At 45.1% G+C, this 18,727-nt stretch overlaps 1 protein-coding gene across 1 annotated transcript in view; it reads left to right on the plus strand.

Annotated features, from left to right (window-relative positions):
- Positions 1–18,727, plus strand: part of LOC118398367 (forkhead box protein O3-like) — a 59,364-nt gene that overhangs the window by 17,841 nt on the left and 22,796 nt on the right. The window lies entirely within an intron of this gene.

Below are 18,727 nucleotides of genomic sequence, written 5' to 3' on the forward strand. Positions count from 1 at the left end.
CATTTGATTAATTGTTCATCAGTCTTATGGCTGCTGTTAAGGAGACTTTTGGTCCTAGACTTGGCTCTCCGGTACCGCTTGCCGTGCGGTAGCAGAGAGAACAGTCTATGACTTGGTTGTCTGGAGTCCTGAGTTTTTTGGGCCTTCCTCTGACACTGCCTAGTAAATAGGTCCTGGATGCTAGGAAGCTTGGCCCCAGTGATGTACTGGGCCGTACGCACTACCCTCTGAAGTGCCTTACGGTCGGACCCCAGGCTGTAGTGATGCCACAACACTGTGATGCAGTCACTCGTTAAGGCCCATTACATCACATTTTGTATTGCCTCATTAACCTATGGTAAACAGAAATCACTGACTTCCATGTGCACGTGTCCTACCAGCATATTTTTCTGCCTAACATCCTATCGCATGTTTGTCCTCCTAACAGACAAATTGGCATTACTCTGCAGCAGATTAAAAAACACACCCCTTGACATACTGTAGCTATACTGTAATCCAGTGGTGATTTTAGCATGTATATCTTGGTGGGGCAAAAAAAATGCAAGTGGAATAAATGCCAGCAAAGCCACTACACAACACTAAACAATACATTTAATTGCACTATAACGGTGACAAACAATGCCCACAAACTGTTAGGGCCTACATAAAGCTGCCCCAACACCTTAACACTGCTACACCTGGCTATCAGCGGAGCCTTGTCTGGCAGCGAAACAGTTCATTCAGCCTCATTTACTGCCTTGTAAAAAAACAGCTGATATGCTTGACTTGCTTAAACAAATGTGGTTTCTAATGACAATTGAGATGTACAAACTACAGCATAAGGGGACGACAAGCGGATAAGAGGCAATCTGTAATTTCGATTTAAGACAATGAGCAAGTTAGGACAGACTTAACGTTAGTCAATATAACTATTATAACCAAATCATGCTTCATTGACAGCATGTCCAATGTTGAATGTTTATCAATTTACATTTGGAAAAGAGCCCCTTAATCCCAGATTTGGGACCACACAGCCACGGTCACTGATTCCTTCCAAACCACTCGATGAATTTGAGATTTGCAACTTGTGTAATGATGGTGGCAGCATCAAGCAGTGGGGATGTTTTTCAGTAGCAGGGACTGGGAGACTAGTCAAGATGAACAGAGCAAAGTACAGAGAGATCCTTGATGAATACCTGCTCCAGAGCTTTTAGGACCTCGGGCTAGGGCGAAGGTTCACCTTCCATCAGGACAACGACCATAAGCACATAGCCAAGACAACACAGGAGTGTCTTCGGGACAAGTCTAATGTCCTTGAGTGGCCAAACCAGAGGCCGATCGAACATCTCTGGAGAGACCTGAAAATAGCTGTGCAGCGACGCTCCCCATCCAACCTGACAGAGCTTGAGAGGATATGCAGACAAGAATTGGAGAAACTCCCCAAATACAGCTTGTAGCGTCATACCCAAGAAGACTTGAGGCTGCCAAAGGTGCTTCATCACAGTCTACCTGCCCACAGTCTACCTGCCCTCCAGGACACCTACAGCACCCGATGTCACAGGAAGGCCAAAAAGATCATCAAGGACAACAACCACCTGAGCCACTGCCTGTTCACTCCACTATCATCCAGAAGGCGAGGTCAGTACAGGTGCATCAAAGCTGGGACCCAAGAGACTGAACAACAGCTTCTATCTCAAGGCCATCAGACTGTTCAACAGCCAATCACTAACACAGAGAGGCTGCTGTCAACATACAGACTCAAATCTCTGGCCACTTTAAAAAATGTATTTAATAAAGGTATCACTAGTCACTTTAAAAAATGCCACTTTAATAATGTTTACATATCCTACATTACTCATCTCACATGTATACCGTAATTTCCGGACTATGAGCCGCTACTTTATTCCCACGCTTTGAACCTCGCGGTTTATACAATGACGCAGCTAATTTATGGATTTTTCCCGCTTTCACAAGATTCATGCCGCCAAAAAACTGAGCACCGTCACATAATGTGACGTAAATCGAGCGCACTCAAACTTCCCATCATTCTGATTACGGTAGTAATTTTGTCACCCTCATCATGGCAAAGACACAGAGAAATGCAGATGATGCAGCTTTCAAGTTGAAGGCGATCGATCTGGCTGTTGGAAAAGGAAATAGAGCTGCTGCACGGCAGCTTGGCCTTAATGAGTCGATGATAAGACGTTGGAAAGCAGCGTGAGGAACTGACTCAGTGCAAAAAGACAACAAAAGTTTTCAGAGGGAAGAAATGGCCCAAAGTATTTGCAGCCACTCGACATCAGTGTAAATCGTGCATTTAAGGTGGCGCTCCTTGTTCAGTGGGAGGCTTGGATGACAAGTGGGGAGAAATCCTTCACTAAAACAGACCGCATGCGAAGAGCAACTTATGGTCAAGTCTGCCAGTGGGTCCTGACAGCGTGGAGCATTGTCAAAAAATCCACCATCATCAACGGGTTTCGAAAGGCTGGACTGCTGCATGCTGAAGGGGCAGCATGAGCTCAGCGGGGTATTTGCCTCCGGATGAAAGTAACGAGAGCGACAATTGAAAACGATCCAACATCGGATTAAGCAAATCTGAGGCTATTCAACTCCGACACCGAAGGAGATGGCTTCAGTGGTTTCAGTGCACAGGAGGAGGAAGATAGTGACCAATGACTTTCTTGGTAGGCCACTGTTTAATTTTTGTTTCAAGCTGTGTTTTGTTTAAAGGCTGTGTAAAGTTCATTTGTTTCAATGTACCGGTAGGTACCTGCGGCTTATAGACATGTGCGGCTTATTTAAGTACAAAATACATATTTCTTAATAATTCAGTAGGTGCGGTTTATATTCAGGTGCGCTTAATAGTCCAGCAATTACTGTATACTGTATGCTATACCATCTACCGCACGGCCATCGCTCATTCATATATTTATATGTACATATTCTTATTCGTCCCTTTACATTTGTGAGTATAAGGTAGTTGTTGTGAATTTGTTAGATTACTTGTTAGATATTACTGCATGGTCGGAACTAGAAGCACAAGCATTTCGCCACACTCTCATTAACATCTGCTAACCATGTGTATGTGACCAATAAAATTTGATTTGATTTTGAACCAAGTACCGAGTAAAGGGTCTGAATAATTATGTAAATATGATGTTTTTTTAATATTTTTTTTAATAGATTTGCAACAATGTCTTAACCTGTTTTTGCTTTGTCATTATTGGGTATTGTGTGTAGATTGATGAATAAGGCTGTAACGTAACAAAATTTGGAAAGAGTCAAGGAGTCTGAATACTTTCTGAATGCACTGTATTTTGGGATGATGTGCTATACATTTACATTTAAGTCATTTAGCAGACGCTCTTATCCAGAGCGACTGCTTTCAGATGTCTCTTGAGGTAGGTAATATTTTTCCCCGTCATATTGTGGGTACAAACACTGTCATCTCCTGTGGAAACGTTGCATTCAGTCTTGTTTGAATTGACACTTTAGGTAAAGTGTCCCTTTTTTTGAACCTGGAGCTGTACCGTGGTGTAGTCGTGGTATGCCTTATTTGCATCAATGATTTGTTGGCGCCAGATTGGAGAATGGTTGCCGGGAAGAGCGGTGAGTTGTGAATGACCTGGGCATGGAATTCATTTTCCACCAATACCAACATTGCAATGGGAAAGCCTTACAATTCTGCTAATGTCATGTATGCTTTTGATTGGACCAAACGAATTACACTGAAAATCTCTCAAAAAATCTTGTCTAGTCCACTTACTAGTCAGACTTTAGTCACAGAGATCATTTTGTCTGGTCTCATTTCCATCAACCAAAAGTTTTTTTTTTCCTGGGTCTATTTAGTCAGTTATCATCTCATGAATTGCCAAATAAAAATAGTTGTTTGATTAATATTTTTGTAACTTTTTTTTGTTGGCGAACTTAACACTAGTATAGGGTGGGCTTAATATCTGGAGTTTAACCCAAGAGTGGCACTTACTGCGTGGGCCCCAAATAGCCTCCTGGTACACACACACAGACACATACTCACACGCCGACGTTCCAGCAATCCCTAGTCCTTGAGTGAATTTAAGTTACCATTTTCAAATTTTTCTTGCCACTATGAGTCTAGGTTTTAAAATGTTTATTTGTTTTCTTCCGAGCCTGTCTCTACGATGTACACCACTCCACCTAGCTGCCATTACCCAGCCAAGGGAGAGAAAGGGAAGGGAGAGAAAGGGAAGGGAGAGAGTGTGAGGGGAAAAATATACTTTAATGACAGGATACATGGCTTTGCTGCCGTCTAATCACAGAAAATAATTGCTTTGTCTCACTTCCACCCTCCTCTCTCTCTCTGACAGCAGCATTGGGTTACAATGCTGTGTGTGGTCTGATGAGGGCATTGTTAGAGTAGTTACAATCTTGTCTCATCGCTACAACTCCCATACGGGCTCGGGAGAGACGAAGGTCGAAAGCCATGCCGTCCTCCGAAACACAACCCAAACCAAAGCGCGCATCCAACCCGGAAGCCAGCCGCACCGATGTGTCGGAGGAAACACCGTGTACCTGGCGACCTGGTTAGCGTGCACTGCGCCCGGCCTGCCACAGGAGTCGCTGGTGCACGATGAGACAAGGATATCCTTACCGGACAAACTCTCCCTAACCCGGACGACGCTAGGCCAATTGTGCCGCAGTGGTCTTGTGCACTGCTGCGCCACAGTGTGTGTGTGCATTGCTTATGGGGGCATGAAATTGCTCCAGAGCCCCAAGTCACATTGGACGTTGTTCTACCCAGACACGGAGCCTGTTAGGCCAGCTTGTCCACTGTCCCGGTAATACCAAGGCTTCTCTAATGGACTCAGATGGGACCAGCTCGGTCGGTCGGTCGTGATGTGTTTTTTTTTTTACCATGATACAGACTCTGGGTTCGCGCCCGGCCGCGACCGGGAGGCCATTTGTTTGTTTGTTAAATGCTTTGTGGACTCCACTGGACAGATGTTGCTCTGTGATGAAACAAAGGTGTGTTAGAATTTTTTCTGCCATTGTGTCTTCTTATTGTCTCGGCCATAGGCATATATATCACGGTGGCAAGGCATATGAACTAACAGGTTACAAAGAAATTATTACAACACACAGGTTATAACTTGGCTTTTTTTCCCTAGCTTGGCTTCCCCAATGATTCTACCCACGCACCGCTACTGCATAAACCATGCTGTGGGCAGGTCTAAAACACTCGCACGTTGACGTCGTTAACCATTTGTTTAAACTTTGTTCAGTCATGTTACCTCATTGGCTAGCGAGCTAACAACCTGGTAACTTTACCAGTATATTTAAACATTTGGGGGCACAGAAATAAAGGAAAAAGGGATAGCTTCTTCAGGAAATCAATGATCATAGAAGTGAATGAATGACAGGTATCTTGCATGTCTTCATCACAAACCTGATGTTTTTAAAGAGACAGTTTCTAGGGCACAACATGTGCTTCAAAAGTAGGTATAATTTGTATAGGCCCAATATAAGCTGTATCTCAATAAAGTAAAACAATTATTTCTGGGTCTCCTAAATTTCATGTGGTGCTCTTAACTTTTTGAAGTTGAGAGTGCCAGTGCTACCAATGGAGCAGTAGCGCACACACACACAGAGGGGTGTGTGTGTGCATTGCTTATGGGGGCATGAAATTGCTCCAGAGCCCCAAGTCACATTGGACGTTGTTCTACCCAGACACGGAGCCTGTTAGGCCAGCTTGTCCACTGTCCCGGTAATACCAAGGCTTCTCTAATGGACTCAGATGGGACCAGCTCTATCGGTCGGTCGGTCGGTCGGTCGTGATGTGTTTTTTTTAATTTTTTACCATGATACAGAAGCTGGTACTTGCAAAGTGGCACTTCTACGGTATTGGCAATACAGTGTCATAGTGTATTGTTGTTAGTCCTGATGGAGAGCTCTTACTGCAACAGTGTAGTCTCTTTTTAAATATGGGTTAGTGGGGCGTTTGCTCTCTCCCTCCCTCCCTCACTTTCTCCCCTTCCTTGTGTTTGTTTTTCTCACCCTTTTCTTATGACTTTTGTGCCTTTTTTGTAGCCGAGGCAGAAAGACCTCTCCTATTCGAATAGCAGCACACGCGCTTCATCAACAAACTGTTGGTCCTGTTCGTCACTCTCTATCATTGTGATGGTTCTCTTTATTTATCTGAAATCTCATTCAGCTTCAATTACAGGATGCCTCTGCTTAAAGGGAGGTTGGTTTTAGTGGTATTACAGGATGCCTCTGCTTAAAGGGAGGTTGGTTTTAGTGTTATTACAGGATGCCTCTGCTTAAAGGGAGGTTGGTTTTAGTGGTATTACAGGATGCCTCTGCTTAAAGGGAGGTTGGTTTTAGTGTTATTACAGGATGCCTCTGCTTAAAGGGAGGTTGGTTTTAGTGGTATTACAGGATGCCTCTGCTTAAAGGGAGGTTGGTTTTAGTGGTATTACAGGATGCCTCTGCTTAAAGGGAGGTTGGTTTTAGTGTTATTACAGGATGCCTCTGCTTAAAGGGAGGTTGGTTTTAGTGGTATTACAGGATGCCTCTGCTTAAAGGGAGGTTGGTTTTAGTGTTATTTGTGGTTTTAGTAAATAACAATGAAATATTTTGTTTGGGAAAGAGATGGAGAGAATGTAAGAGAGAAACATTTGTACAATGGCAGAAAGAGGGATGGCATGGCAAAGGAAAAAAAGAGGGAATAGCCTAGACAAAGAGAGACAAACTGAATGAAGTGATGTTATTAGGTGATAGCGCCACCTCTGATGGGCCCCAGTGTGACTTTTGAGTACCGTCCGTACCCGTCTGTCTTGTGGTGGTTTCACAACATTCAGGAGTTTGTGTGGGTACTGTGTAGAGAGTGTGCCATGCCATCCAGAGACAAGCCAGCATGCTGTTTGATGTGTGCTCTATGCTGACTGATCTGGGTACAGTGTCTGTCTGCAATTCTCTCTCGCTCTCTGTCTCTCTGTCTCTGTGTGTGTACAGTGAGACGAGTCAGAAGTTTCTGTTGTCAGTCTCAGCTTACTTTGAACACCAAACACAGACAGCCTTGTCATGTAACAAGCTGGATGAAAACAGTCTGCACGCACACGCCATAACATGTTTACTGTACCCATGGACTGTACACAGATATACACAAACACTCATACGCACACTCAGTAAGGTCTAGGAATAGATGCGGAGAAACCAATGTATGGTATGTGTTCGGATTGGAACCTACCAAACCACTTTGTCATCATACTGTACATGAACCCATGTTAACTAACTGTTTTTAATGAGAGCCCAAACTATTCTTGGCTCATTCTTTTAATAGTTGATATTTTTGGGGTGTCTTAATGATCTTCAAGGCACATGTTAAAGCTCTAAGACCCAGGGAGGTCAGGACACAGACTGTGCTAGGCCAGAAAAGGCTAGACTTAGCTTAGTCTGTGGGCAGGGAAAGGAACAGGGACAGATATAGGGTGGTAATCCAGTCTTTAGCATTAGCTCGAATTAGCCCTCATCTGTCTGTCTGCAGCATCTCACTAGTGTCGTAGGAGAGAGAGGGAAAGAGAGAGGAATATCCGTTTATATTTGTCTGTCTGGGCCACATTGAGCTTCCCAGGTCTCTTTTTTCCCCTCTGTCTACCGCTCTCTCTCCTTCCCCTCACTCTTTCTTTTTCCTGCCTCTTTCATCTGTAGAGCTCTCCTTCGCACTCTCTTACTCTTTCTCTGTGTGTGATTACTGAAAACCATACAGACTCCGGAGACAGTGAGAGCTCCGTGGAGAACGGCCCACGCAATTGGCTGGCTGGCACTCTCTCCCCGCCCATGATTGGCCGGAGGCTTTAGCGTAAGACTCAATCAGCTGGGTGGAAACGTATGTAGGTCAGTGTGTAGCTATGTAAGCTCTGCTTCTCTCTCGTTCCCTCTCTCTCCCCTTCCTCCATTCCTCTGCACGGCTCTGTGAACTGGCCTGTTGTTTTAATTGGCTGCGTTCCAGCTTTGTCGTTTTTTAAACTGAGGTAAGAGAGACTGAGGCAAAAGGGGGAAAGAAGAAGGGGGTTAAGAGAGGAAGGAGGAGGAGAGTGAAGTAAAGGGAAGGAGGGGGAGGGGAATGACACTGTGCTGTGCCCTGCTGCACTGCTGGGTGCAATAGTACAGTGTGTCAGTCAGTCTGTCACACACACAGCAATCTGAACATCACTGGAGAAAACTATAGACTGTTTAACACTATAGGAACTGCAGTGGACGTTCTCTGTCTGTCAGAGTGGGAGAGAGGTAGAGGAGAAGGGCAGCCCTTGAAAGAGGAAAGCAGAGGGGCATAGAATGAGATGCCTTTGAGAATGGAGAGAGCAGAAGAAGAGCGAGGGCGAGCAGCTTGTTATTTTTCCTTAAACTCTACATCCTACAGACTTTTGGACTCCTATCCTATTCTAACCACCTCTCCCCGGCTTTGTATTCATCTTACCTGATGAAATTGCTGTACAATATGATCTTGTTGCCATGTGATGTACAGCCGTGGCCAAAAGGTTTGAGAATGCCACCAATATTAATTTTCACAGTCTGCTGCCTCAGTTTGTATGATGGCAATTTGCATATACTCCAGAATGTTATGAAGAGTGATCAGTTGAATTGCAATTAATTGCAACGTTCCTCTTTGCCATGTAAATGAACTGAATCCCCAGAAAACATTTTCACTGCATTTCAGCCCTGCCACAAAAGGACCAGCTGACATCATGTCAGTGATTCTCTCATAAACACAGGTGTGAGTGTTGATGAGGACAAGGCTGGAGATCACTCTGTCATGCTGATTGAGTTCGAATAACAGACTGGAAGCTTCAAAAGGAGGGTGGTGCTTGGAATCATTGTTCTTCCTCTGTCAATCATGGTTACCTGCAAGGAAACACATGCTGTTATCATTGCTTTGCACAAAAAGGGCTTGACTGGCAAGGATATTGCAGCCAATAAGATTTCACCTAAATCAATCATTAATCGGATCTTTAAGAACTTCAAGGAGAGCGGTTCAATTGTTGTGAAGAAGGCTTCAAGGCGCCCAGGAAAGTCCAGCAAGCGCCAGGACCGTCTCCTAAAGTTTATTCAGCTGCGGGATCGGGGCACCACCAGTACAGAGCTTGCTCAGGAATGGCAGCAGGCAAGTGTGAGTGCATCTGCACACACAGTGAGGTGAAGACTTTTGAAGGATGGCCTGGTGTCAAGAAGGGCAGCAAAGAAGCCACTTCTCTCCAGGAAAAACATCAGGGACAGACTGATATTCTGAAAAGGTACAGGGACTCAGCATTGGACTGCTGAGGACTGGGGTAAAGTTATTTTCTCTGATGAATCCCCTTTCTGAAAATTTTGGGGCATCCGGAAAAAAGCTTGCCCGGGGAAGACGAGGTGAGCGCTACCATCAGTCCTGTGTCAATGCCAACAGTAAAGCATCCTGAGACCATTCATGTGTGGGAATACTTCTCATCCAAGGGAGTGGGCTCACTCACAATTTTGCCTAAGAACACAGCCATGAATAATGAATGTTACCAACACATCCTCAGAGAGAAACTTCTCCCAACCATCCAGGAACAGTTTGGTGATGAACAATGCCTTTTCCAGCATGATGGAGGACCTTGCCATTTGGCAAAAGTGATAACTAAGTGGCTTGGGGAACAAAACATCGATATTTTGGGTCCATTGTAATGGCTGCTCAGTGAAACGACCTGTCCTGATTTGTCATAGACGCTTGCTAAAAAAAATAATGAGCAAGCCTTCCTTCATGACCTGGCCTCTGTAAATTGGTATAGAATCAGCTCTGTCGAAGATGCTTGGACATAATTTTTTTTTATTTTCAGTGGTATTGTTAAACACGCCCCCATCAAGAAAATGAGAATTAAAAACAGGTTTAGCCCCTGGTTTGACCGTGATCTTGCAGAGTTACTCCACCTCAAGAATTGCATTTGGCAAAAGGCTCAGCACACACACTCAGGCTGACTGGCCCTCGTTCAGGCAATTGAGAAATAAGTGCACTCCGGCTATCCGGAAGGCCAAAGTGAGTTACTTTAAGGATCAGTTCTCTCTCTGTGGGTCTAATCCCAAGAACTTCTGGAAATGGTTAAAGACCTGGAGAATAAACCCTCCTCCTCACAGCTACCCATGTCCCTTAATGTTGATGATGTGTTTGTTACTGACAAGAAGCACCTGGCTGAGCTCTTTAATCACCACTGCCTTAAGTCAGGATTCCTATTTGACTCAGCCATGCCTCCTTGCCCTTCCAACATTTCCTCATCTCCCACCCCTTCTAATGTGACTATCCCTGATGCTTCTCCCTCTCTTTCCCCTGCCCAGCTACAAATTTCTCCCTGCAGGCAGTCACTGAGTCCGAGGTGCTAAAGGAGCTCCATAAACTGGGTCAGATGGTTTAGACCCTTTCTTCTTTATGGTTGCTGCCCCTATCATCGCTAAGCCTATCTCTGACCTTTTTAACCTCTCTCTCCTTTCTGGGGAGGTTCCCATTGCTTGGAAGGCAGCCACGGTTCGTCCTTTATTTAAGATCAATCTGATCAAACTGTTATAGGCCTATTTCTATTTTGCCCTGTTTATCAAGTGTTGGAAAAATCAACTGACTGGCTTTCGTGATCTCTATAGTATTCTCTCGCGTATGCAATCTGGTTTCCGCTCAGGTTATGGATGTGTCACTGCAACCTTAAAGGTCCTCAATGATGCCCTTGATTCTAAGCAATGTTGTGCTGCTATTTTTATTGACTTGGCCAAAGCTTTTGATACTGTAGACCATCCCATTATTGTGAGCCAGCTAAGGAGTATCGGTGTCTCTGAGGGTTCTTTGGCCTTGTTTGCTAACTACCTCTTTCGAAGAGTGCAGTGTATAAAGTCCGAAAATCTGCTGTCTCAGCCACTGCTTGTCACCAAGGGCGTACCCCAAGGCTCGATCCTAGGCCCCATGCTCTTGTCAAATTACATCAACATCATAGCTCAGGCAGTCGTGGTCCTTCTGTAGCTCAGTTGGTAGAGCATGGCGCTTGTAACGCCAGGGTAGTGGGTTCGATCCCCGGGACCACCCATACGTAGAATGTATGCACACATGACTGTAAGTCGCTTTGGATAAAAGCGTCTGCTAAATGGCATATATTATTATATTATTATTAGTAGGAAGCTCTCTCATCCATTTATATGCAGATGATACAGTCTTATTCTCAGCTGGCCCCTCCCTGAATGTTGTGTTAAATGCTCTACAACAAAGCGTTCTTAGTGTCCACCAAGCTTTCCCTACCCATAACCTTGTACTGAATACCTCCAAAACAAAGGTCATGTGGTTTGGTAAGAAGAATGCCGCCCCCCCAACAGGTGTGATTACTACGTCTGAGGGTTTAGAGCTTTAGAGGGTTTAGAGCTTGAGGTAGTCACCTCATACAAGTACTAGGCTACGTGGTTAGAGCGTTGGACTAGTAACCGGAAGGTTGCGAGTTCAAACCCCCGAGCTGACAAGGTACAAATCTGTCGTTCTGCCCCTGAACAGGCAGTTAAACCCACTGTTCCCAGGCCGTCATTGAAAATAAGAATATGTTCTTAACTGACTTGCCTGGTTAAATAAAGGTAAAATTAAAAAATAAATACAAGTACCTCTTTCACCTCAGCTGCCAATCTAACCCTGATTCAGATGACCATCCTACCCATGATAGATTATGGAGACATAATTTATAGATCAGCAGGTAAGGGTGCTCTCGAGCGGCTAGATGTTCTTTACCATTCGGCCATCAGATTTACCACCAATGCTTCTTATAGGACACATCACTGCACTCTATACTCCTCAGTAAACTGGTCATCTCTGTATACCCGTCGCAAGATGCACTGGTTGATGCTTATTTATAAAACCCTCTTAGGCCTCACTTCCCCCCCCTATCTGAGATATCTACTGCAGCCCTCATCCTCCACATACAACACCCATTCTGCCAGTCACATTTTGTTAAAGATTCCAAAATACACACATCCCTGGGTCACTCCTTTTTTCAGTTTGCTGCAGCTTGCGACTGGAACGAACTGTAACAAACACTCAAACTGGACAGTTTTATCTCAAATATCTTCATACAAAACTTAATCATGTACACTCTTACTGACAGTTGTGTGTGACTGCTTTGTGTGATGTATTGTTGTCTCTACCTTTGTGCTCTTGTCTGTGCCCAATAATCTTTCTACCATGTTTTGTGTTGCTACCATGTTGTTTTGTTGTGTTGCTACCATGCTGTGTTGTCATGTGTTGCTGCCTTTATGTAGTGTTGTCTCTCTTGTTGTGATGTGTGTTTTGTCCTATATTTTTTATTTTTAATCCCAGTCTCCCCTGCAGGAGGCCTTTTGCCCTTTGGTAGGCTGTCATTGTAAATGTAAAAAAAATCTTAACTGACTTGCCTAGTTAAATAAAGGTTAAATAAAATAAAATAAAAACATCAATTCTCCCACATTCTGTACACGGGGATCTCTTTTGCCTCCTCCAATCAGCAACATCCAGATGGCCTTCATGGCGTTTTTACTCCCTGCCCCCCTTATGGGACAGTCTTGTGAAGTGCCTGAGAAGGAGTTGGTAGACTGACTGTTCATGGCTGCTGCCTGCTGTACTTCTAAGCTTTGGGAGCTGAATTATTCACACTAACCCAAATTCTCCTTGCTACCTCTACTCCTTCTACCACAGACACACACACACACACACACACACTTGCCCTACTCAGCTCCGGTCCCTAGGCAGTACCCATGGTAGTCAAAAAAAAAAAAGACCCTCATTTAGCCTCGTACATTACACTCACTTCATATAAATGCCTCCCCCTTCCCAATGTAGTACAGTACATTCCTGCCTGTCTGAGTCGTTCGCACTAACACACACACACGCGTGCGTGTGCACACACACACACACACACACACACACACACACACACACACACACACAGAGACAGACCCCTCCCCCAGTGTGGCTGGCATTGTATTTTTCAGTAGGCTGGCAGGCACACACACACTTAGCGCCGGGTAACTTTATCCTGACTTTACACACTCAGTTTATTAGTCAGCCAGAGAGTGACCCAGTTTACTGTAAAATGCAACCGGGCCAGACGGCAACCTTTTACTCTGAGGCTCTATCTAACTGTAGGAAAACAAAGCAAAAGAGAGAACCCAGTCTGGACAACCAAAAGTTTACTCAGGGGTTACCATTTTACTCAGGGGTTACCATTCCAGCAACAAAGTCTATGTTGAAAGGGAAAGGGGGATACCTAGTCAGTTGTACAACTGAATCCATTCAACTGAAATGCGTCTTCTGCATTTAACCCAACCCCTCTGAATCAGAGGTGCGGGGGGATGCCTGCTCATCGCCCTGCTCAGGGGCAGATTTTTACCTTGTCAGATCAGGGATTCGATCCAGCAACCTTTCGGTTACTGGCCCATGCTCCTACCTATCAGAAGCTGTTGTCTGTAAAGCCTTCTCTCAGTCAAAGCTTGTCGGTGCTTTCTTTCTCTGTTTTTACACTCTTTCTTTTCAGTCTCCGGTTTACGAGGCCTTCGCACACACCTCTTTGAGACTCACTGAGCCTCAAAGCTTTTCAGAGTCACCTCTGTGTGTGTGTGTGTGTGTGTGTGTGTGTGTGTGTGTGTGTGTGTGTACAGGCAATGAGAATAATAGGGCTCAAACTTAATCATTATGGATTTCTCTACTCCTTTATCCATCCCTTTCTCTCTCACTGTAGACTATTGTCCTTACCTTCTCTTAACTCACTCTGCCTTTCTCTCTCTCTCTGTGTGTGTGTGTGTGAGGGCCAATTTTTTTAAATAAATAAATAATAAAATAAATAAATTAAATAAAACTTGCACACCCTTAATACCTCTGCCTGCCCTGTTTGCTATGGACGATGGATGCAGATTGGAGTAGAGGAAAGGAGGGGTAGTAAGGGAAGCTGCTAGTGGCAGTGTGATCCATACAGTCTATTAATAGAGTGCCAATATAAAGACAAAGTGCTGTGTATGGGGAAAAGAGCTCTTACTGGAGGGAGGGCAGCATTGTGTGTGGGCCTGCCTATGTGTGTGTGGGCCTGTGTGTTCAGGAACGCATGTGTAGCCATATGTGGTGTATGTATGTGCCGGGGTTTCATAATAACCATGAACAGTAAGTAGTGTGTGTGTGTGTGTGTGTGTGTGTGTGTGTGTGTCTGCATCTGCATGTGTGTTTTGTCTTGTATGACGCAGAGTGTCACTAAGCTGTGAGTGCCTGAGAGAGCAAGGACTAAGAGAGGGATGGAGGAGAGGGCCTCCCGTGTCCCTGGCTAAGCTTCTCAATCCTGGGGAACAGAGAGACAGAATAACCCCTCATTTAGCCCTTCTACCAAGGGGTTATTAAGTTCAGTGTGTGGGTGAAGAGGGATAAATACAGTTCCCTTGGGATACACACTAACACACATGCACCCTTTCTCAAACAAACTCGCACACATCAAGTTCAAGTTTGTTTATTTGTCATATACACATGATATACATGGGAGTACATAGTGCAATGAAATAACAATAAAAGCTCAATGAATAAAAATAGGATATTTACATGTGCCGGGGGATTGTGCAATACATAGTGAAAAAATAAATAGACATTGTGCAGTAACAATAAATATGGAGTCCAGTAGCATCTGTGTGGGCTGTAGAAGTGGAGTGATTTTAAAAAGAGAGGACAGGAGAGCGGGATGGAGAGATGAAGGGAGAGACGTGCAGATATAAGCTGACTTAGCAGAGTGGAGCGACAACAGGAATACATGGCTTTCTCTGCCGTCATGTGGCAGTGATTAATAAGCTTGGCTAAGTCTCTCTCACACACACACACACACACACACACACACACAGACATATGCTCACACGCAAATGGATCCTTATAGCCTACACACATAAGCATCCACACTGTATGTAGTACAGAATACGCTGATTCGGTGAGCGAGTTCATTAGAACGTGCGTTGAAGATGACGTTCCCATAGCAACGATTAAAACATTCCCAAACCAGAAACCGTGGATTGATGGCAGCATTCGCATGAAACTGAAAGCTGCTTTTAATCAGGGCAAGGTGACCGGAAACATGATCGAATATAAACAGTGTAACTATTCCCTCCGCAAGGCAATCAAACAAGCTAAGCGTCAGTATAGAGACAAAGTAGAATCTCAATTCAACGGCTCAGACACAAGAGGTATGTGGCAGGGTCTACAGTCAATCACGGATTACAAAAAGAAAACCAACCCCGTCACGGACCAGGATGTCTTGCTCCCAGGCAGACTAAATAACTTTTTTGCCCGCTTTGAGGACAATACAGTGCCACTGACACGGCCCGCAACTAAAACATGCAGACTTTCCTTCACTGCAGCCGACGTGAGGAAAACATTTAAACGTGACAACCCTCACAAGCCTGCAGGCCCAGACGGCATCCCCAGCCGCGCCCTCAGAGCATGCGCAGACCAGCTGGCTGGGGTGTTTACGGACATATTCAATCAATCCCTATCCCAGTCTGTTGTTCCCACATGCTTCAAGAAGGCCACCATTGTTCATGTTCCCAAGAAAGCTAAGGTAACTGAGCTAAACGACTATCGTCATCATGAAGTGCTTTGAGAGACTAGTCAAGGACCATATCACCTCCACCCTACCTGACACCCTAGACCCACTCCAATTTGCTTACCGCCCAAATAGGTCCACAGACGATGCAATCTCAACCACACGCACACTGCCCTAACCCATCTGGACAAGAGGAATACCTATGTGAGAATGCTGTTCTTCGACTACAGCTCGGCATTTAACACCATAGTGCCCTCCAAGCTCGTCATCAAGCTCGAGACCCTGGGTCTCGACCCCGCCCTGTGCAACTGGGTACTGGACTTCCTGACGGGCCGCCCCCAGGTGGTGAGGGTAGGCAACAACATCTCCACCCCGCTGATCCTCAACACTGGGGCCCCACAAGGGTGCATTCTGAGCCCTCTCCTGTACTCCCTGTTCACCCACGACTGCGTGGCCATGCACGCTTCCAACTCAATCATCAAGTTTGCGGACAACACAACAGTGGTAGGCTTGATTGCCAACAACGACGAGACGGCCTACAGGGAGGAGGTGAGGGCCCTCGGAGTGTGGTGTCAGGAAAATAACCTCCCACTCAACGTCAACAAAACTAAGGAGATGATTATGGGCTTCAGGAAACAGCAGAGGGAACACCCCCCCCCTATCCACATCGATGGAACAGTAGTGGAGAGGGTAGTAAGTTTTAAGTTCCCCCGGCGTACACATCACAGACAAACTGAATTGGTCCACCCACACAAACAGCATTGTGAAGAAGGCGCAGCAGCGCCTCTTCAACCTCAGGAGGCTGAAGAAATTTGGCTTTTCACCAAAAGCACTCACAAACTTCTACAGATGCACAATCGAGAGCATCCTGGGGGGCTGTATCACCGCCTGGTACGGCAACTGCTCCGCCCACAACCGTAAGGCTCTCCAGAGGGTAGTGAGGTCTGCACAACGCATCACCGGGGGCAAACTACCTGCCCTCCAGGACACCTACACCACCCGATGTCACAGGAAGATCATCAAGGACAACACCCACCCGAGCCACTGCCTGTTCACCCCGCTATCATCCAGAAGGCGAGGTCAGTACAGGTGCATCAAAGCTGGGACCGAGAGACTGAAAAACAGCTTCTATCAGACTGTTAAACAGCCACCAACTCCAGCCACTTTAATAATTGAATTGATGGGAAATTATATAAAATAAAATATATCACTAACCACTTTAAACAATGCTGCCTAATATAATGTTTACATACCCTACATTATTCATCTCATATGTATACGTATATAGTGTACTCTATATCATCTACTGCATCTTTATATAATACATGTATCACTAGCCACTTTAACTATGCCACTTTGTTTACATACTCATCTCATATGTATATACTGCACTCAATACCATCTACTGTATCTTGCCTATGCCGCTCTGTACCATCACTCATTCATATATCTTTATGTACATATTCTTTATCCCCTTACACTTGTCTATAAGGTAGTAGTTTTGGAATTGTTAGCTAGGTTACTTGTTGGTTATTACTGCATTGTCGGAACGAGAAGCACAAGCATTTCGCTACACTCGCATTAACATCTGCTAACCATGTGTATGTGACAAATACAACTTAATTTGATTTGAAGTAGGTCATGGAGTTGTGGAACAATAGCTTTGCTTCTAAGACTGGGTCTCTTAGAGAGAAGCTTGTCCTTCATCTCCTACTGATTCAGCCACAGGAGAGAGGGGGGAGAAGAGAGGAGTTAGGACGCAGGAGAGTGAATGAATGGAACCGAGGGTGAAGGAAGTGAGTGATAGGGAGATAGGTGGGAGAGAGGAGAAAATAGGGGGGTTGGATGGAGATAAAGGGGGTGAGGAATTGGGAAAAGAATAGAGTAGCCACAGTCACCTCACCTCGCTGCACTCGGTCACAGTAGAACAGGAAATCATGTGACCCTCTCAGAAGGGTGTAGCCTAGGAACTAAGGAAAAGGCCCACTGTTGCTGGGACAGTAATGGGATATATGTGTGAGTATGCATGTACAATGCCGTGGATGTACAATGCTGTATGTGTGCGTGGGTGTTGCTGATAAAGGCTCGCTGTTGCAAAGTTTTCCCTCTCCCCTGCAGCTGCTCAGCTGGTGTGTGTGTGGGGGAGGAATGAAACTGACAGGCCTGAAAATGCTGAGCTCAGCACACATTGAGCTTTTTTACACACACACACACACTCACACTGAAACGGAGCAGAAAGTTATTGTGCAGGGGGTGAATGTAGGTCAGGGTCAGACATGTTTGAGATCAACTGAACCAGTCAGCCATCAGTGACCCTTACTGACACTTAAAGGGATTTTTTTTCCCTGGCTTTGGCAATATCTTTGTTCAACTCTTCCCTAGAGTCAGATGAACTCGTGGATACCATGTTTATGTCTCTGTGTCTAGTATGAAGAAAGCGGTAGATTTGTGAGCCAATGCTAGTCAATGCGTTAGTGAAATGACTGGAAGTCTATGGGTATCTGTTAGCAGTATCCCTTTAACATTACAGCTGTGACATTTCACATGAACAGAGTAAGCCTCAGACCAGTCAAACCTGAGTGTGCATCAAATAAACCTTCTTTCAAAGAGCGATGATGAAACTCATTCACGGAGATAATTATAATATGAGCCATTAGGTGTGGGCAAGAATGAAAACTACCAGATAACAGCACTTTTTTTAGTTATGGTAACCTCTCATATGTCTTTACCATGTTCCTGGAAAAGCTGTGCGCGTCTCTCAGTTTGTGTGTGTGTTGCTGTAGCTCGTGTACTCTGTACGTCCAGGATGTTTTTAGACTGAACCAGGCCCAGTAACAGTAGAGCGGAGCCCCAGGAGGAGAGCTAGCTAGGGGCCCCCAGACTAATCTCTACCAGATGAGCTGGTCCTCCAGCCTCCAGCACGGCTAAAGCATCAGAGGAACGCAACCCAAGCCCCTAAACACACGCACTCCCAGTCAAACGCATACACTACATGTTATGTCAAAGACTGCATCCTCCTACACACTGGAGCTACACTTACCACCAGTCAAATAGAGATTTATTCATGTTTTAAATACTGAGACAACAAAACTGAGGAGTGCTGGCCTACTGCCTCCAGTACTAGCTAACTGGAGGTTATATAGGTCATTGAACTGAACTGCACCCAACATTAGCATACCTTACTTCAGCTG

The sequence above is a fragment of the Oncorhynchus keta genome, chromosome 19 (genome assembly GCF_023373465.1).
Source record: "Oncorhynchus keta strain PuntledgeMale-10-30-2019 chromosome 19, Oket_V2, whole genome shotgun sequence".
Lineage (NCBI taxonomy): Eukaryota > Metazoa > Chordata > Actinopteri > Salmoniformes > Salmonidae > Oncorhynchus > Oncorhynchus keta.